This window comes from Elephas maximus, chromosome 10 (assembly GCF_024166365.1).
Source record: "Elephas maximus indicus isolate mEleMax1 chromosome 10, mEleMax1 primary haplotype, whole genome shotgun sequence".
NCBI classification, from domain to species: Eukaryota; Metazoa; Chordata; class Mammalia; order Proboscidea; family Elephantidae; genus Elephas; species Elephas maximus.
Window position 1 is genome coordinate 1,437,794 of NC_064828.1, and position 21,631 is coordinate 1,459,424.

A 21,631-nucleotide genomic window follows, 5' to 3' on the forward strand; every position below is an offset into this window, starting at 1 on the left:
TGATTTGATGCGATTCGACGTGATTCGATGTGATTCGACGCTATTCAGTGACAGTCGGCGTGATTCTGCTTGATTCAGCTCGATTAGGTGCGAATCGGCTCTATATGGCTCCTTTACGTCTCTATTCGGCTCCATTCAGCTCTGTTTTCTCTATTCGTCTCTATTGGGCCTCTTCGTCTCTAATCGACTCTATTCGAGTCTATTCGACCCTACTCTTTTCTACTCTATTCTATTCCTTCTATTCTGTTCTAATCTCTTCTATTCTAGTCTACTCTATTCTATTCCACCCTCCTCTCCGCTTCTCTAATCTATACGTTTGGATTGGATTGGATGCATTGAACGGGACTCGACGTGATTAAGCTTGAATCAGCTCGATTCGATTCCATTTGGCTCTATTCGGTTCGTTTGGCTTGAATTGCTTCGATTCTGCTCAATTCCGCCTCTTTCGGCCCTATTCTGCTCTATTCGACTCTTCTCTACTCTTTTTGTCTCTATTTGACTCCATTCTACTCCATTCTATTTATTCCACACCATTCTACACTATTCTGCTCTACTCTATCCTACACCACTCTAATTTACTCGAATCGATTAGACGTGATTCCTCTCATTTCGACTCCATTCGGCTCTATTCAGCTGTATTCGCGTCTACCCTATTCTACACTAGCCTACTCTATCGTCCTCTAGTCTACTCTTCTCTATTTTCTTTATTCTTCCTATTCTGTTCTGTTCTATTCTACTCCATTCTACTCTATGCTACCCTACCCTATGCTACCCAACTCTAATCTATTCTAATCCAATTGATTGGATTGGATTCAACCCATTTGGACACGATTCGGCTCAGTTTGGCTCTATTTAGCTCTGTTCGAATCTATTCTACTCTACTCTGTTTCCCTCTACGCTACCCTAGCCTACTGTTTTCTGTATTCGTTCTGTATTGTTCTGTTCTCTTCTATTCTCTTCTGTTTTATTCTATGCTACTCTACTCTATTCCACCCTGCCATACCCGAACCTCCCCTACTCTAATCTGTTCAATTCGATTCCATGAATTTGGACACGATTCAGGTCGAATTGGTTCGATTCATGTCCATTCGGCTCCACTTGGCTCGAAGAGTGTCGATTCAGCTGGATTAGGCTCAATTCGGCTCGACTCGGCCCTCTTCGGCCCTCTTCAGCACTATTCGGCTCTATTCGGCTCTTTTCTCCCCTTTTTGACTCCATTCGATTGTGTTGCACAGCATTCTACTCCACTCAACACTGTTTTACTCTACCCTACCCTAATTGACTGGAATTGGTTCGAGGGGATTCAACGCGATTTGCCTTGTTTCTTCTCCATTTGGCTCGATTCGACTCTATTCGACTCTGTTCTACTCTACACTATTCTGCTCTGCTCTAACCTTTTGGACTCGATTCTCTTGTATTCTTTTTATTCTCTTTTACTGTGTTCAATTCTCTTCTACTCTATTTTAACCAACCCTACTCTAATCTATTCCACTGGATTCGATTCCACGCATTTCGATGCGATTCGGCTCCAGTCGGCTCCGTTGTACTCCATTCATCCCTCTTGGGCTCCAATCGGTTCGATTCAGTTCTAATCGGCTCCATTTCGCCCTGGTCAGCTCTATTCAGCTTGAATAGGCTCTATTCAACTCTATATGGCTCTATGAGTCTACTCAACTCTATTATCTCTTTTCAACTCCATTCTACACCATTCTACTCCATCCGACTGTATTCTTCTCTAGTCTATTGTCTTGTACTCTACCCTTCTCTAGTCTATTCTAATCGATTCGATTGGATTGGACTTGAATGGATGGGATTCAATGCAATTCAACGGGATTTGACGAGATCCAGCATGATTCCGCGGGATTCGGCGCCATTCATCTTGATTTCTATCACGTTGGGTCTTTTGGGCTCTATTTTGCTCTAGTCGGCAATATTCAACTCTATTCTTCTAGACTGCACTACTCGACCCTATTCTATTCTTTCAGTTCTCTTCTATCCTGTTCTGTTCTACTGCATTTTGGTCTATCCTACCCTACTCTAACTTAGCCTACTGTAATCTCTTCTATTCTATTCAACAGACTTGAACGGGATTCGACCTGATTCAGGTCATATCGGCTCGAATCAGCTCCTTTTTGTGCGAATTCAACTCGATTCGGTTGGACTTGGCCCTTTTCCTCTCTATTCGGCTCTTTTCGGCAGGATTTGACTCGATTTGACTCTAGTCTACTCTTCTCTATTCTTTCTGGTCTATTCTAATCTATTCTTTTCTACCCTCCCCTCCCCTCATCTTACCTGCCCTACACTAAACTAGTTGATTGGATTCGACACTTTTCAACGCGATTCGACATGATTCTTCTCGATTCACCTCGAATTTGGTGGATTCGGCTGCATTCAGCTCTCTTTGGCTCTATTCAACTCTATTGGACTCTATTCTACTGTACTCGTCTCTACTTCATTCGATTCGATTCTTTCTCTTGTGTTCTGTTCTGTTCTAGTTTAACCCCTCCTACTCTACCCTCCTCTACTCTAATCTATTCCATTCGATTCAATGCCTTTCAAGGCGATTCCATGGGATTAGGCTTGAATTTGGCTTGATTTAGCTCTCTTTGGCTTGAATCGGGTCAATTTGGCTCGATTCTGCTCGATTCAGCATCATTAGGCTCGATCCAAACTTATCCGGCCCTGTTCAGCGCTATTCAACTCTTTTCTACTTTATTCGTCTCTATTTGGCTCCATTCGACTCCATTCCACACCATTCCACTCTGTTCGACTCCATTCTACACTATTCTATTCTCTTCTCCCCCACCCTACTCTAATCTATTCGATTCATTGAGATTTGTCTCATTTCCTCTCCATTCGACTCGATTCAGCTCGAATGGGATCTATTCATCTCTATTCTGCACTACTCGACTCTGACTAGTCTACTCTACTCCACTCTACTCCATTCTACTCTTTGTATTCTCTTCTCCTCTACGCTTCTCTAGTCTATTCCTCTGTGCCCTACCCTATTGAATCCCAGCCTAACCTACACTACTCTAAGCTGTTCTATTGAATTCGATTGCATTCGATTCGACCCGATTGGACACAATTGGACGGGATTCGGTGAGATTTCATGAGATCCGATGGGTTTTGGTGGGATTGGATGGACTTTGACGAGATTCGATGCAATAGGATGCGATTAGGTGCGATTTGGCTCGATCTAGCTTGGCTCATTTTCTTGGTCTCTATTTGGCTCATTCCAGCTCCATTGGGCTCCATTCAGCTCGAATCTGGTCGATTGGACTTGATTGGGCTCGATTGGGCTCGACTCAGCCCTAGATGTCCCTATTCGGTGCTATTCCGCTCTATTCAACTCTTTTCTAGTCTATTCATCTCGGTTTGACTGCATTTGACTCCATTCCACACCATTCTACGCTCTTCTATTCTACAGAACCCTATCCCGCCCGAGTCTTTCCTCATCTAGTCTCTTCTTTTCGATTCTGTTGTATTGGATTCTCGTTTTCTCTTTTCTCTATCCCATGCGATGCTACTCTACCATACCCTACACGAAACTAAGCTATCCTGACTTATCCTCTTCTCTTCTATTGGATTCTGTTTTCTCTGTTCTACCGTCTGCTACCCTACCTTATGACACCCTACTGTACCATACCCTACCCCATAGGGGTACTCAAGAAGGGTACTAGTTTGGAAAAGGGACTACCTCAGGCAAGGGGACTAGTTCAGGCTACTAGTTAGGGCCACTGTACTAGTTAAGAGTACTAGTTCACGGACGGGTACTAGTTAAGGCAACTAGGAAAGCAAGGTACAAGTGAAGGCTACGACTTCAGGCAAGTGTGTTAGTTTAGGCTACTAGTTGATGCAAGGGTACAAGTTCATACTACTTATTAAGGCCAGGGTACTAGTTAAGGCAACTGGTCAAGGCAAGGGTAGTAGTTATGGGTAGCGATAAGGCCAGGGTACTAGTTAAGACTACTAGTTAATGCCAGGGTACTAGTTGAGGCAAGGGTACGAGTGACGGCCAGGGTACTAGTTAAGGCTGGGCTACTAGTCCATGCAAGGCTACTCCTTCAGTGTACTAGTTAAGGTTTTGCTACTAGTTAAGAGGACTAGTAAGGCAAGGGTAGACGTTAAGACTGTTCCTTAAGGCAAGGCGACTAGTTAAGGGTACTAGTTACCACAAGGCTTCTAGTTCAGAATACTAGTTAGGGCCACTGTACTAGTTCAGAGTACTAGTTAAGGCTACTAGGAAGGCAAGGAACGTGTTAAGGCCACTACTTCAGGCAAGAGTCCTAGTTAAGTCTACTAGTCGATGCAAGGGTACATGTTAATACTACTGGCTAAGCCCAGGTTGCTAGGTAAGGCAACTGGTTAAGGCAAGGGTAGTAGTTATGGGTACTGATAAGGCCAGGGTACTAGTTAAGACTACTAGTTAATGCAAGGGTACTAGTTAAGGGTACTTGTTCAGGCAAGGGTAGCCATTAAGACTATTCCTTAAGGCAAGGCTCCTAGTTAAGGGTACTAGTTAGGACAAGGCTACCAGTTCAGGAGACTAGTTAGGGGCACTGTACTAGTTAAGAGTACTAGTAAAGGCACGTGTGCTAGTTAAGGCTGCTAGTTAAGGCAAGGTAGAAATAAAGGCCACTGCTTAAGGCAGGAGTACTAGTTAAGGCTACTAGTTGATGCAAGATTACAAGTGAATACTACTAGTTAGGGCCAGGGTACTAGTTAAGGCAACTGGTTACGGCAAGGGTAGTAGTTCTGGGTACTGATACGGCCAGGGTACTAGTTCAGACTAAATGCGAGGGTACTAGTTAAGGGTACTAGTTAAGGCTACCAGTGAAGGCCAGGGTCTTAGTTAAGGTTACTGGCGAAGGCCAGGGTACTAGTGAAGGCAAGGCTACTAGTTAAGGGTACTAGTTTAGAGAAGGCTACTAGTTCAGGATACTAGTTAGGGGCACTGTACTAGTTAAGAGTACTAGCTAAGGCACGAGTACTAGTTCAGGCCACTACTTAAGGCAAGAGTACTAGTTAAGGCTACTATTGGATGCAAGTTTACAAGTTGATACTTCTCGTTAAGGCCGGGGTATTACTTAAGGCAACTGGTTAAGGCAAGGGTACTAGTTAAGGCAAGGCTACTAGTTAGGGGTAGTAGTTAAGGCTTGGCTACTAGTTAAGGGTACTAGGAAGGCAAGGGCAGACGTTAAGACGATTACTTAAAGCAAGGCTACTAGTTCAGGGGACTAATTCAGACAAGGCTACTAGTTCAGGCTGCTCGTTCTGGCCGCTGTACTAGTTAAGAGTACTAGTTAAGGCATAGGTACTAGTTAAGGATACTAGTTAAGGCAAGGTACAAGTGAAGGCTACTACTTAAGGCAAGGCGACTAGTTTAGGCTACCAGTGGATTCAAGGGTACAAGTGAATACTACTAGTTCAGACCAGGGTACCAGTTAAGGCAGCTGGTTAAGGCCAGGGTAGGACTTATGGGGACTGAGAAGGCCAGGTACTAGTTAAGACTACTAGTTAATGCGAGGGTACTAGTGAAGGGTACTAGTTGAGGCAAGGGTACGAGTGAAGGCCAGGGTACTAGTTAAGGCTACTGGTGAAGGCCAGGGTCCTAGTTAAGGCTGGGCTACTAGTTCAGGGTACTAGTAAGGCAAGGGTAGACATTAAGACTATTACTTAAGGCAAGGCTACTAGTTAAGGGGAGTAGTTCAGACAAGGCTCCTAGTTCAGGATACTAGTTAAGGCAAGGGGAGTAGTTCAGATTCAGAATTTAGGGGACTTGTCAGGGCAAGGGTACTCTTCAAGGCTAGTTGTCTAGCCTACTGATCTATACCACTAGTCTGGCTAGTCCAGCTGTCTGGTCTAGGCTACTACTCTAGACTTCTCTGGTCTACTCTACTCTAGTCTGCTTTCGTCTACCCTAGTCTACCCTATCCAAAACCACCCTACCCTAACCTTTTCGAATCTATTCAATTGGATTCGATTCAAAGCATTTCAATGGGATTGGACGCGATGATGCTTGAATCGGCTCATTCGGCACCATCAGCTCGATTCAGCTCGATTTGGCTTGAATCGCTTCGATTCAGCTTGTTTCAACTCAATTCGACTTGGTTCAGCCTTATTCGGCTCGATTCGACTCTTTTCTACTCTAGTTTTCTCTATGCAACTCCATTCGACTCGATTCTACTCTATTCTGTTCTACCCTACCCTACTCTAATCTATTCTAATGGATTCGATTGGACGCTATTCGACGCGATTCACCACGTTTTGTTTCCATTGGGCTCGATTCGGCTAGAATTGGCTCTATTCAGCTCTATTCTGCACTATTCCACTCTATTCGACTCTACTCTTCTCTACTTTACTCTGCTCTACCGTACTGTGCTATCTTCTGTTCCTTCTATTATGTACTGTTCTATTCTATTCTGTTCTACCCTCCCAGCCGCTCCCCTCCCCTTCTCTAATCTTTGATTCTGTTCGAGTCATCGCATTTTCACGCCATTCGACCCGATTAGGCTTGAATCAGATCAATTCGCTTCGAGTCGGTCCGATTGGGCTCCATTTCGCTCCATTCAGCTCCAATGGCATCGATTCTGCTGGATTCTGCTCGATTAGGCCTTCTTTGGCCCTATTCGGCCCAACTATGCTCTATTCGACTCTTTTCTACTCTATTCGTCTCTAGTCGGCTCCGTTCTAATCCATTCCACACCATTCTGCACTATTCTCCTCTATTCTCGTCTACCCTTCCCTACCCTAATCTATTCCAATGGATTCGATTGGACCCGATTCGAAGCGATTCAACGCGATTCATCTTGTTTTGTCTCCATTCGCCTCAATTCGGCTATGTTCTGCACTATCTGACTCTTTTCTACTCTATTCTATTCTGCTGGATTCTTTCTCTTCTGTTCTGTTCTCTCCTATTCTGTTGGACTCTGTTCTATCCTACCCTACCCAAGCCTACTGCACCCCACCCAAACCCACCCTACTTGAATCGATTTGATTCAATTCGATTCACTTCGACGCCATTGGACAGGATTCGACGGGATTCGACAAGGTCCGAAGGCATTTGACGGGATTCAAAGAGATTAGACGAGATTCCATACGATTCGACGTGATTCAGCAGAATTCTGGGAGATTGGACGCAATTCGAAGTTATTTGACGTGATGGGACGTGATTCGTCGTGATTCGACGACATTCGATGCAATCCGATGCGATCCGAAGCGATTCGACCCGGTCCGACACAAAACGATGTGATTTGATGCGATTCGACGTGATTCGATGTGATTCGACGCTATTCAGTGACAGTCGGCGTGATTCTGCTTGATTCAGCTCGATTAGGTGCGAATCGGCTCTATATGGCTCCTTTACGTCTCTATTCGGCTCCATTCAGCTCTGTTTTCTCTATTCGTCTCTATTGGGCCTCTTCGTCTCTAATCGACTCTATTCGAGTCTATTCGACCCTACTCTTTTCTACTCTATTCTATTCCTTCTATTCTGTTCTAATCTCTTCTATTCTAGTCTACTCTATTCTATTCCACCCTCCTCTCCGCTTCTCTAATCTATACGTTTGGATTGGATTGGATGCATTGAACGGGACTCGACGTGATTAAGCTTGAATCAGCTCGATTCGATTCCATTTGGCTCTATTCGGTTCGTTTGGCTTGAATTGCTTCGATTCTGCTCAATTCCGCCTCTTTCGGCCCTATTCTGCTCTATTCGACTCTTCTCTACTCTTTTTGTCTCTATTTGACTCCATTCTACTCCATTCTATTTATTCCACACCATTCTACACTATTCTGCTCTACTCTATCCTACACCACTCTAATTTACTCGAATCGATTAGACGTGATTCCTCTCATTTCGACTCCATTCGGCTCTATTCAGCTGTATTCGCGTCTACCCTATTCTACACTAGCCTACTCTATCGTCCTCTAGTCTACTCTTCTCTATTTTCTTTATTCTTCCTATTCTGTTCTGTTCTATTCTACTCCATTCTACTCTATGCTACCCTACCCTATGCTACCCAACTCTAATCTATTCTAATCCAATTGATTGGATTGGATTCAACCCATTTGGACACGATTCGGCTCAGTTTGGCTCTATTTAGCTCTGTTCGAATCTATTCTACTCTACTCTGTTTCCCTCTACGCTACCCTAGCCTACTGTTTTCTGTATTCGTTCTGTATTGTTCTGTTCTCTTCTATTCTCTTCTGTTTTATTCTATGCTACTCTACTCTATTCCACCCTGCCATACCCGAACCTCCCCTACTCTAATCTGTTCAATTCGATTCCATGAATTTGGACACGATTCAGGTCGAATTGGTTCGATTCATGTCCATTCGGCTCCACTTGGCTCGAAGAGTGTCGATTCAGCTGGATTAGGCTCAATTCGGCTCGACTCGGCCCTCTTCGGCCCTCTTCAGCACTATTCGGCTCTTTTCTCCCCTTTTCGACTCCATTCGATTGTGTTGCACAGCATTCTACTCCACTCAACACTGTTTTACTCTACCCTACCCTAATTGACTGGAATTGGTTCGAGGGGATTCAACGCGATTTGCCTTGTTTCTTCTCCATTTGGCTCGATTCGACTCTATTCGACTCTGTTCTACTCTACACTATTCTGCTCTGCTCTAACCTTTTGGACTCGATTCTCTTGTATTCTTTTTATTCTCTTTTACTGTGTTCAATTCTCTTCTACTCTATTTTAACCAACCCTACTCTAATCTATTCCACTGGATTCGATTCCACGCATTTCGATGCGATTCGGCTCCAGTCGGCTCCGTTGTACTCCATTCATCCCTCTTGGGCTCCAATCGGTTCGATTCAGTTCTAATCGGCTCCATTTCGCCCTGGTCAGCTCTATTCAGCTTGAATAGGCTCTACTCAACTCTATATGGCTCTATGAGTCTACTCAACTCTATTATCTCTTTTCAACTCCATTCTACACCATTCTACTCCATCCGACTGTATTCTTCTCTAGTCTATTGTCTTGTACTCTACCCTTCTCTAGTCTATTCTAATCGATTCGATTGGATTGGACTTGAATGGATGGGATTCAATGCAATTCAACGGGATTCGACGAGATCCAGCATGATTCCGCGGGATTCGGCGCCATTCATCTTGATTTCTATCACGTTGGGTCTTTTGGGCTCTATTTTGCTCTAGTCGGCAATATTCAACTCTATTCTTCTAGACTGCACTACTCGACCCTATTCTATTCTTTCAGTTCTCTTCTATCCTGTTCTGTTCTACTGCATTTTGGTCTATCCTACCGTACTCTAACTTAGCCTACTGTAATCTCTTCTATTCTATTCAACAGACTTGAACGGGATTCGACCTGATTCAGGTCATATCGGCTCGAATCAGCTCCTTTTTGTGCGAATTCAACTCGATTCGGTTGGACTTGGCCCTTTTCCTCTCTATTCGGCTCTTTTCGGCAGGATTTGACTCGATTTGACTCTAGTCTACTCTTCTCTATTCTTTCTGGTCTATTCTAATCTATTCTTTTCTACCCTCCCCTCCCCTCATCTTACCTGCCCTACACTAAACTAGTTGATTGGATTCGACACTTTTCAACGCGATTCGACATGATTCTTCTCGATTCACCTCGAATTTGGTGGATTCGGCTGCATTCAGCTCTCTTTGGCTCTATTCAACTCTATTGGACTCTATTCTACTGTACTCGTCTCTACTTCATTCGATTCGATTCTTTCTCTTGTGTTCTGTTCTGTTCTAGTTTAACCCCTCCTACTCTACCCTCCTCTACTCTAATCTATTCCATTCGATTCAATGCCTTTCAAGGCGATTCCATGGGATTAGGCTTGAATTTGGCTTGATTTAGCTCTCTTTGGCTTGAATCGGGTCAATTTGGCTCGATTCTGCTCGATTCAGCATCATTAGGCTCGATCCAAACTTATCCGGCCCTGTTCAGCGCTATTCAACTCTTTTCTACTTTATTCGTCTCTATTTGGCTCCATTCGACTCCATTCCACACCATTCCACTCTGTTCGACTCCATTCTACACTATTCTATTCTCTTCTCCCCCACCCTACTCTAATCTATTCGATTCATTGAGATTTGTCTCATTTCCTCTCCATTCGACTCGATTCAGCTCGAATGGGATCTATTCATCTCTATTCTGCACTACTCGACTCTGACTAGTCTACTCTACTCCACTCTACTCCATTCTACTCTTTGTATTCTCTTCTACTCTACGCTTCTCTAGTCTATTCCTCTGTGCCCTACCCTATTGAATCCCAGCCTAACCTACACTACTCTAAGCTGTTCTATTGAATTCGATTGCATTCGATTCGACCCGATTGGACACAATTGGACGGGATTCGGTGAGATTTCATGAGATCCGATGGGTTTTGGTGGGATTGGATGGACTTCGACGAGATTCGATGCAATAGGATGCGATTAGGTGCGATTTGGCTCGATCTAGCTTGGTCTCTATTTGGCTCATTCCAGCTCCATTCGGCTCCATTCAGCTCGAATCTGGTCGATTGGACTTGATTGGGCTCGATTGGGCTCGATTGGGCTCGACTCAGCCCTAGATGTCCCTATTCGGTGCTATTCCGCTCTATTCAACTCTTTTCTAGTCTATTCATCTCGGTTTGACTGCATTTGACTCCATTCCACACCATTCTACGCTCTTCTATTCTACAGAACCCTATCCCGCCCGAGTCTTTCCTCATCTAGTCTCTTCTTTTCGATTCTGTTGTATTGGATTCTCGTTTTCTCTTTTCTCTATCCCATGCGATGCTACTCTACCATACCCTACACGAAACTAAGATATCCTGACTTATCCTCTTCTATTCTATTGGATTCTGTTTTCTCTGTTCTACCGTGTGCTACCCTACCTTATGACACCCTACTGTACCATACCCTACTCCATAGGGGTACTCAAGAAGGGTACTAGTTTGGAAAAGGGACTACCTCAGGCAAGGGGACTAGTTCAGGCTACTAGTTAGGGCCACTGTACTAGTTAAGAGTACTAGTTCATGGACGGGTACTAGTTAAGGCTACTAGGAAAGCAAGGTACAAGTGAAGGCTACGACTTCAGGCAAGTGTGTTAGTTTAGGCTACTAGTTGATGCAAGGGTACAAGTTCATACTACTAATTAAGGCCAGGGTACTAGTTAAGGCAACTGGTCAAGGCAAGGGTAGTAGTTATGGGTAGCGATAAGGCCAGGGTACTAGTTAAGACTACTAGTTAATGCCAGGGTACTAGTTGAGGCAAGGGTACGAGTGACGGCCAGGGTACTAGTTAAGGCTGGGCTACTAGTCCATGCAAGGCTACTCCTTCAGTGTACTAGTTAAGGTTTTGCTACTAGTTAAGAGGACTAGTAAGGCAAGGGTAGACGTTAAGACTGTTCCTTAAGGCAAGGCGACTAGTTAAGGGTACTAGTTACCACAAGGCTTCTAGTTCAGAATACTAGTTAGGGCCACTGTACTAGTTCAGAGTACTAGTTAAGGCTACTAGGAAGGCAAGGAACGTGTTAAGGCCACTACTTCAGGCAAGAGTCCTAGTTAAGTCTACTAGTCGATGCAAGGGTACATGTTAATACTACTGGCTAAGCCCAGGTTGCTAGGTAAGGCAACTGGTTAAGGCAAGGGTAGTAGTTATGGGTACTGATAAGGCCAGGGTACTAGTTAAGACTACTAGTTAATGCAAGGGTACTAGTTAAGGGTACTTGTTGAGGCAAGGGTAGCCATTAAGACTATTCCTTAAGGCAAGGCTCCTAGTTAAGGGTACTAGTTAGGACAAGGCTACCAGTTCAGGAGACTAGTTAGGGGCACTGTACTAGTTAAGAGTACTAGTAAAGGCACGTGTGCTAGTTAAGGCTGCTAGTTAAGGCAAGGTAGAAATAAAGGCCACTGCTTAAGGCAGGAGTACTAGTTAAGGCTACTAGTTGATGCAAAAATACAAGTGAATACTACTAGTTAAGGCCAGGGTACTACTTAAGGAAACTGGTTACGGCAAGGGTAGTAGTTCTGGGTACTGATACGGCCAGGGTACTAGTTCAGACTAAATGCGAGGGTACTAGTTAAGGGTACTAGTTGAGGCAAGGCTACTAGTGAAGGCCAGGGTCTTAGTTAAGGCTACTGGAGAAGGCCAGGGTACTAGTGAAGGTAAGGCAACTAGTTGAGGGTGCTAGTTTAGAGAAGGCTACTAGTTCAGGATACTAGTTAGGGGCACTGTACTAGTTAAGAGTACTAGCTAAGGCACGAGTACTAGTTCAGGCCACTACTTAAGGCAAGGGTACTAGTTAAGGCTACTATTGGATGCAAGTTTACAAGTTGATACTTCTAGTTAAGGCCGGGGTATTACTTAAGGCAACTGGTTAAGGCAAGGGTACTAGTTACGGCAAGGCTACTAGTTAGGGGTAGTAGTTAAGGCTTGGCTACTAGTTTAGGACACTAGGAAGGCAAGGGCAGACGTTAAGACGATTACTTAAAGCAAGGCTACTAGTTCAGGGTACTAATTCAGACAAGGCTACTAGTTCAGGCTGCTCGTTCTGGCCGCTGTACTAGTTAAGAGTACTAGTTAAGGCATAGGTACTAGTTAAGGATACTAGTTAAGGCAAGGTACAAGTGAAGGCTACTACTTAAGGCAAGGCGACTAGTTTAGGCTACCAGTGGATTCAAGGGTACAAGTGAATACTACTAGTTCAGACCAGGGTACCAGTTAAGGCAGCTGGTTAAGGCCAGGGTAGGACTTATGGGGACTGAGAAGGCCAGGTACTAGTTAAGACTACTAGTTAATGCGAGGGTACTAGTGAAGGGTACTAGTTGAGGCAAGGCTACGAGTGAAGGCCAGGGTACTAGTTAAGGCTACTGGTGAAGGCCAGGGTCCTAGTTAAGGCTGGGCTACTAGTTCAGGGTACTAGTAAGGCAAGGGTAGACATTAAGACTATTACTTAAGGCAAGGCTACTAGTTAAGGGGAGTAGTTCAGACAAGGCTCCTAGTTCAGGATACTAGTTAAGGCAAGGGGAGTAGTTCAGATTCAGAATTTAGGGGACTTGTCAGGGCAAGGGTACTCTTCAAGGCTAGTTGTCTAGCCTACTGATCTATACCACTAGTCTGGCTAGTCCAGCTGTCTGGTCTAGGCTACTACTCTAGACTTCTCTGGTCTACTCTACTCTAGTCTGCTTTCGTCTACCCTAGTCTACCCTATCCAAAACCACCCTACCCTAACCTTTTCGAATCTATTCAATTGGATTCGATTCAAAGCATTTCAATGGGATTGGACGCGATGATGCTTGAATCGGCTCATTCGGCACCATCAGCTTGATTCAGCTCGATTTGGCTTGAATCGCTTCGATTCAGCTTGTTTCAACTCAATTCGACTTGGTTCAGCCTTATTCGGCTCGATTCGACTCTTTTCTACTCTAGTTTTCTCTATGCAACTCCATTCGACTCGATTCTACTCTATTCTGTTCTACCCTACCCTACTCTAATCTATTCTAATGGATTCGATTGGACGCTATTCGACGCGATTCACCACGTTTTGTTTCCATTGGGCTCGATTCGGCTAGAATTGGCTCTATTCAGCTCTATTCTGCACTATTCCACTCTATTCGACTCTACTCTTCTCTACTTTACTCTGCTCTACCGTACTGTGCTATCTTCTGTTCCTTCTATTATGTACTGTTCTATTCTATTCTGTTCTACCCTCCCAGCCGCTCCCCTCCCCTTCTCTAATCTTTGATTCTGTTCAAGTCATCGCATTTTCACGCCATTCGACCCGATTAGGCTTGAATCAGATCAATTCGCTTCGAGTCGGTCCGATTGGGCTCCATTTCGCTCCATTCAGCTCCAATGGCATCGATTCTGCTGGATTCTGCTCGATTAGGCCTTCTTTGGCCCTATTCGGCCCAACTATGCTCTATTCGACTCTTTTCTACTCTATTCGTCTCTAGTCGGCTCCGTTCTAATCCATTCCACACCATTCTGCACTATTCTCCTCTATTCTCGTCTACCCTTCCCTACCCTAATCTATTCCAATGGATTCGATTGGACCCGATTCGAAGCGATTCAACGCGATTCATCTTGTTTTGTCTCCATTCGCCTCAATTCGGCTATGTTCTGCACTATCTGACTCTTTTCTACTCTATTCTATTCTGCTGGATTCTTTCTCTTCTGTTCTGTTCTCTCCTATTCTGTTGGACTCTGTTCTATCCTACCCTACCCAAGCCTACTGCACCCCACCCAAACCCACCCTACTTGAATCGATTTGATTCAATTCGATTCACTTCGACGCCATTGGACAGGATTCGACGGGATTCGACAAGGTCCGAAGGCATTTGACGGGATTCAAAGAGATTAGACGAGATTCCATACGATTCGACGTGATTCAGCAGAATTCTGGGAGATTGGACGCAATTCGAAGTTATTTGACGTGATGGGACGTGATTCGTCGTGATTCGACGACATTCGATGCAATCCGATGCGATCCGAAGCGATTCGACCCGGTCCGACACAAAACGATGTGATTTGATGCGATTCGACGTGATTCGATGTGATTCGACGCTATTCAGTGACAGTCGGCGTGATTCTGCTTGATTCAGCTCGATTAGGTGCGAATCGGCTCTATATGGCTCCTTTACGTCTCTATTCGGCTCCATTCAGCTCTGTTTTCTCTATTCGTCTCTATTGGGCCTCTTCGTCTCTAATCGACTCTATTCGAGTCTATTCGACCCTACTCTTTTCTACTCTATTCTATTCCTTCTATTCTGTTCTAATCTCTTCTATTCTAGTCTACTCTATTCTATTCCACCCTCCTCTCCGCTTCTCTAATCTATACGTTTGGATTGGATTGGATGCATTGAACGGGACTCGACGTGATTAAGCTTGAATCAGCTCGATTCGATTCCATTTGGCTCTATTCGGTTCGTTTGGCTTGAATTGCTTCGATTCTGCTCAATTCCGCCTCTTTCGGCCCTATTCTGCTCTATTCGACTCTTCTCTACTCTTTTTGTCTCTATTTGACTCCATTCTACTCCATTCTATTTATTCCACACCATTCTACACTATTCTGCTCTACTCTATCCTACACCACTCTAATTTACTCGAATCGATTAGACGTGATTCCTCTCATTTCGACTCCATTCGGCTCTATTCAGCTGTATTCGCGTCTACCCTATTCTACACTAGCCTACTCTATCGTCCTCTAGTCTACTCTTCTCTATTTTCTTTATTCTTCCTATTCTGTTCTGTTCTATTCTACTCCATTCTACTCTATGCTACCCTACCCTATGCTACCCAACTCTAATCTATTCTAATCCAATTGATTGGATTGGATTCAACCCATTTGGACACGATTCGGCTCAGTTTGGCTCTATTTAGCTCTGTTCGAATCTATTCTACTCTACTCTGTTTCCCTCTACGCTACCCTAGCCTACTGTTTTCTGTATTCGTTCTGTATTGTTCTGTTCTCTTCTATTCTCTTCTGTTTTATTCTATGCTACTCTACTCTATTCCACCCTGCCATACCCGAACCTCCCCTACTCTAATCTGTTCAATTCGATTCCATGAATTTGGACACGATTCAGGTCGAATTGGTTCGATTCATGTCCATTCGGCTCCACTTGGCTCGAAGAGTGTCGATTCAGCTGGATTAGGCTCAATTCGGCTCGACTCGGCCCTCTTCGGCCCTCTTCAGCACTATTCGGCTCTTTTCTCCCCTTTTCGACTCCATTCGATTGTGTTGCACAGCATTCTACTCCACTCAACACTGTTTTACTCTACCCTACCCTAATTGACTGGAATTGGTTCGAGGGGATTCAACGCGATTTGCCTTGTTTCTTCTCCATTTGGCTCGATTCGACTCTATTCGACTCTGTTCTACTCTACACTATTCTGCTCTGCTCTAACCTTTTGGACTCGATTCTCTTGTATTCTTTTTATTCTCTTTTACTGTGTTCAATTCTCTTCTACTCTATTTTAACCAACCCTACTCTAATCTATTCCACTGGATTCGATTCCACGCATTTCGATGCGATTCGGCTCCAGTCGGCTCCGTTGTACTCCATTCATCCCTCTTGGGCTCCAATCGGTTCGATTCAGTTCTAATCGGCTCCATTTCGCCCTGGTCAGCTCTATTCAGCTTGAATAGGCTCTATTCAACTCTATATGGCTCTATGAGTCTACTCAACTCTATTATCTCTTTTCAACTCCATTCTACACCATTCTACTCCATCCGACTGTATTCTTCTCTAGTCTATTGTCTTGTACTCTACCCTTCTCTAGTCTATTCTAATCGATTCGATTGGATTGGACTTGAATGGATGGGATTCAATGCAATTCAACGGGATTTGACGAGATCCAGCATGATTCCGCGGGATTCGGCGCCATTCATCTTGATTTCTATCACGTTGGGTCTTTTGGGCTCTATTTTGCTCTAGTCGGCAATATTCAACTCTATTCTTCTAGACTGCACTACTCGACCCTATTCTATTCTTTCAGTTCTCTTCTATCCTGTTCTGTTCTACTGCATTTTGGTCTATCCTACCCTACTCTAACTTAGCCTACTGTAATCTCTTCTATTCTATTCAACAGACTTGAACGGGATTCGACCTGATTCAGGTCATATCGGCTCGAATCAGCTCCTTTTTGTGCGAATTCAACTCGATTCGGTTGGACTTGGCCCTTTTCCTCTCTATTCGGCTCTTTTCGGCAGGATTTGACTCGATTTGACTCTAGTCTACTCTTCTCTATTCTTTCTGGTCTATTCTAATCTATTCTTTTCTACCCTCCCCTCCCCTCATCTTACCTGCCCTACACTAAACTAGTTGATTGGATTCGACACTTTTCAACGCGATTCGACATGATTCTTCTCGATTCACCTCGAATTTGGTGGATTCGGCTGCATTCAGCTCTCTTTGGCTCTATTCAACTCTATTGGACTCTATTCTACTGTACTCGTCTCTACTTCATTCGATTCGATTCTTTCTCTTGTGTTCTGTTCTGTTCTAGTTTAACCCCTCCTACTCTACCCTCCTCTACTCTAATCTATTCCATTCGATTCAATGCCTTTCAAGGCGATTCCATGGGATTAGGCTTGAATTTGGCTTGATTTAGCTCTCTTTGGCTTGAATCGGGTCAATTTGGCTCGATTCTGCTCGATTCAGCATCATTAGGCTCGATCCAAACTTATCCGGCCCTGTTCAGCGCTATTCAACTCTTTTCTACTTTATTCGTCTCTATTTGGCTCCATTCGACTCCATTCCACACCATTCCACTCTGTTCGACTCCATTCTACACTATTCTATTCTCTTCTCCCCCACCCTACTCTAATCTATTCGATTCATTGAGATTTGTCTCATTTCCTCTCCATTCGACTCGATTCAGCTCGAATGGGATCTATTCATCTCTATTCTGCACTACTCGACTCTGACTAGTCTACTCTACTCCACTCTACTCCATTCTACTCTTTGTATTCTCTTCTACTCTACGCTTCTCTAGTCTATTCCTCTGTGCCCTACCCTATTGAATCCCAGCCTAACCTACACTACTCTAAGCTGTTCTATTGAATTCGATTGCATTCGATTCGACCCGATTGGACACAATTGGACGGGATTCGGTGAGATTTCATGAGATCCGATGGGTTTTGGTGGGATTGGATGGACTTCGACGAGATTCGATGCAATAGGATGCGATTAGGTGCGATTTGGCTCGATCTAGCTTGGTCTCTATTTGGCTCATTCCAGCTCCATTCGGCTCCATTCAGCTCGAATCTGGTCGATTGGACTTGATTGGGCTCGATTGGGCTCGATTGGGCTCGACTCAGCCCTAGATGTCCCTATTCGGTGCTATTCCGCTCTATTCAACTCTTTTCTAGTCTATTCATCTCGGTTTGACTGCATTTGACTCCATTCCACACCATTCTACGCTCTTCTATTCTACAGAACCCTATCCCGCCCGAGTCTTTCCTCATCTAGTCTCTTCTTTTCGATTCTGTTGTATTGGATTCTCGTTTTCTCTTTTCTCTATCCCATGCGATGCTACTCTACCATACCCTACACGAAACTAAGATATCCTGACTTATCCTCTTCTATTCTATTGGATTCTGTTTTCTCTGTTCTACCGTCTGCTACCCTACCTTATGACACCCTACTGTACCATACCCTACTCCATAGGGGTACTCAAGAAGGGTACTAGTTTGGAAAAGGGACTACCTCAGGCAAGGGGACTAGTTCAGGCTACTAGTTAGGGCCACTGTACTAGTTAAGAGTACTAGTTCATGGACGGGTACTAGTTAAGGCTACTAGGAAAGCAAGGTACAAGTGAAGGCTACGACTTCAGGCAAGTGTGTTAGTTTAGGCTACTAGTTGATGCAAGGGTACAAGTTCATACTACTAATTAAGGCCAGGGTACTAGTTAAGGCAACTGGTCAAGGCAAGGGTAGTAGTTATGGGTAGCGATAAGGCCAGGGTACTAGTTAAGACTACTAGTTAATGCCAGGGTACTAGTTGAGGCAAGGGTACGAGTGACGGCCAGGGTACTAGTTAAGGCTGGGCTACTAGTCCATGCAAGGCTACTCCTTCAGTGTACTAGTTAAGGTTTTGCTACTAGTTAAGAGGACTAGTAAGGCAAGGGTAGACGTTAAGACTGTTCCTTAAGGCAAGGCGACTAGTTAAGGGTACTAGTTACCACAAGGCTTCTAGTTCAGAATACTAGTTAGGGCCACTGTACTAGTTCAGAGTACTAGTTAAGGCTACTAGGAAGGCAAGGAACGTGTTAAGGCCACTACTTCAGGCAAGAGTCCTAGTTAAGTCTACTAGTCGATGCAAGGGTACATGTTAATACCACTGGCTAAGTCCAGCTTGCTAGGTAAGGCAACTGGTTAAGGCAAGGGTAGTAGTTATGGGTACTGATAAGGCCAGGGTACTAGTTAAGACTACTAGTTAATGCAAGGGTACTAGTTAAGGGTACTTGTTGAGGCAAGGGTAGCCATTAAGACTATTCCTTAAGGCAAGGCTCCTAGTTAAGGGTACTAGTTAGGACAAGGCTACCAGTTCAGGAGACTAGTTAGGGGCACTGTACTAGTTAAGAGTACTAGTAAAGGCACGTGTGCTAGTTAAGGCTGCTAGTTAAGGCAAGGTAGAAATAAAGGCCACTGCTTAAGGCAGGAGTACTAGTTAAGGCTACTAGTTGATGCAAATATACAAGTGAATACTACTAGTTAGGGCCAGGGTACTAGTTAAGGCAACTGGTTACGGCAAGGGTAGTAGTTCTGGGTACTGATACGGCCAGGGTACTAGTTCAGACTACTAGTTAATGCCAGGGTACTAGTTAAGGGTACTAGTTGAGGCAAGGCTACTAGTGAAGGCCAGGGTCTTAGTTAAGGCTACTGGAGAAGGCCAGGGTACTAGTGAAGGTAAGGCAACTAGTTGAGGGTACTAGTTTAGAGAAGGCTACTAGTTCAGGATACTAGTTAGGGGCACTGTACTAGTTAAGAGTACTAGCTAAGGCACGAGTACTAGTTCAGGCCACTACTTAAGGCAAGAGTACTAGTTAAGGCTACTAGTTGATGCAAAAATACAAGTGAATACTACTAGTTAAGGCCAGGGTACTAGTTAAGGAAACTGGTTACGGCAAGGGTAGTAGTTCTGGGTACTGATACGGCCAGGGTACTAGTTCAGACTACTAGTGAATGCGAGGGTACTAGTTAAGGGTACTATTTAAGGCTACCAGTGAAGGCCAGGGTCTTAGTTAAGGCTACTGGCAAAGGCCAGGGTACTAGTGAAGGCAAGGCTACTAGTTAAGGGTGCTAGTTTAGAGAAGGCTACTAGTTCAGGATACTAGTTAGAGGCACCGTACTAGTTAAGAGTACTAGCTAAGGCACGAGTACTAGTTCAGGCCACTACTTAAGGCAAGAGTACTAGTTAAGGCTACTATTGGATGCAAGTTTACAAGTTGATACTTCTAGTTAAGGCCGGGGTATTACTTAAGGCAACTGGTTAAGGCAAGGGTACTAGTTACGGCAAGGCTACTAGTTAGGGGTAGTAGTTAAGGCTTGGCTACTAGTTTAGGACACTAGGAAGGCAAGGGCAGACGTTAAGACGATTACTTAAAGCAAGGCTACTAGTTCAGGGTACTAATTCAGACAAGGCTACTAGTTCAGGCTGCTCGTTCTGGCCGCTGTACTAGTTAAGAGTACTAGTTAAGGCATAGGTACTAGTTAAGGATACTAGTTAAGGCAAGGTACAAGTGAAGGCTACTACTTAAGGCAAGGCGACTAGTTTAGGCTACCAGTGGATTCAAGGGTACAAGTGAATACTACTAGTTCAGACCAGGGTACCAGTTAAGGCAGCTGGTTAAGGACAGGGTAGGACTTATGGGGACTGAGAAGGCCAGGTACTAGTTAAGACTACTAGTTAATGCGAGGGTACTAGTGAAGGGTACTAGTTGAGGCAAGGGTACGAGTGAAGGCCAGGGTACTAGTTAAGGCTACTGGTGAAGGCCAGGGTCCTAGTTAAGGCTGGGCTACTAGTTCAGGGTACTAGTAAGGCAAGGGTAGACATTAAGACTATTACTTAAGGCAAGGCTACTAGTTAAGGGGAGTAGTTCAGACAAGGCTCCTAGTTCAGGATACTAGTTAAGGCAAGGGGAGTAGTTCAGATTCAGAATTTAGGGGACTTGTCAGGGCAAGGGTACTCTTCAAGGCTAGTTGTCTAGCCTACTGATCTATACCACTAGTCTGGCTAGTCCAGCTGTCTGGTCTAGGCTACTACTCTAGACTTCTCTGGTCTACTCTACTCTAGTCTGCTTTCGTCTACCCTAGTCTACCCTATCCAAAACCACCCTACCCTAACCTTTTCGAATCTATTCAATTGGATTCGATTCAAAGCATTTCAATGGGATTGGACGCGATGATGCTTGAATCGGCTCATTCGGCACCATCAGCTCGATTCAGCTCGATTTGGCTTGAATCGCTTCGATTCAGCTTGTTTCAACTCAATTCGACTTGGTTCAGCCTTATTCGGCTCGATTCGACTCTTTTCTACTCTAGTTTTCTCTATGCAACTCCATTCGACTCGATTCTACTCTATTCTGTTCTACCCTACCCTACTCTAATCTATTCTAATGGATTCGATTGGACGCTATTCGACGCGATTCACCACGTTTTGTTTCCATTGGGCTCGATTCGGCTAGAATTGGCTCTATTCAGCTCTATTCTGCACTATTCCACTCTATTCGACTCTACTCTTCTCTACTTTACTCTGCTCTACCGTACTGTGCTATCTTCTGTTCCTTCTATTATGTACTGTTCTATTCTATTCTGTTCTACCCTCCCAGCCGCTCCCCTCCCCTTCTCTAATCTTTGATTCTGTTCGAGTCATCGCATTTTCACGCCATTCGACCCGATTAGGCTTGAATCAGATCAATTCGCTTCGAGTCGGTCCGATTGGGCTCCATTTCGCTCCATTCAGCTCCAATGGCATCGATTCTGCTGGATTCTGCTCGATTAGGCCTTCTTTGGCCCTATTCGGCCCAACTATGCTCTATTCGACTCTTTTCTACTCTATTCGTCTCTAGTCGGCTCCGTTCTAATCCATTCCACACCATTCTGCACTATTCTCCTCTATTCTCGTCTACCCTTCCCTACCCTAATCTATTCCA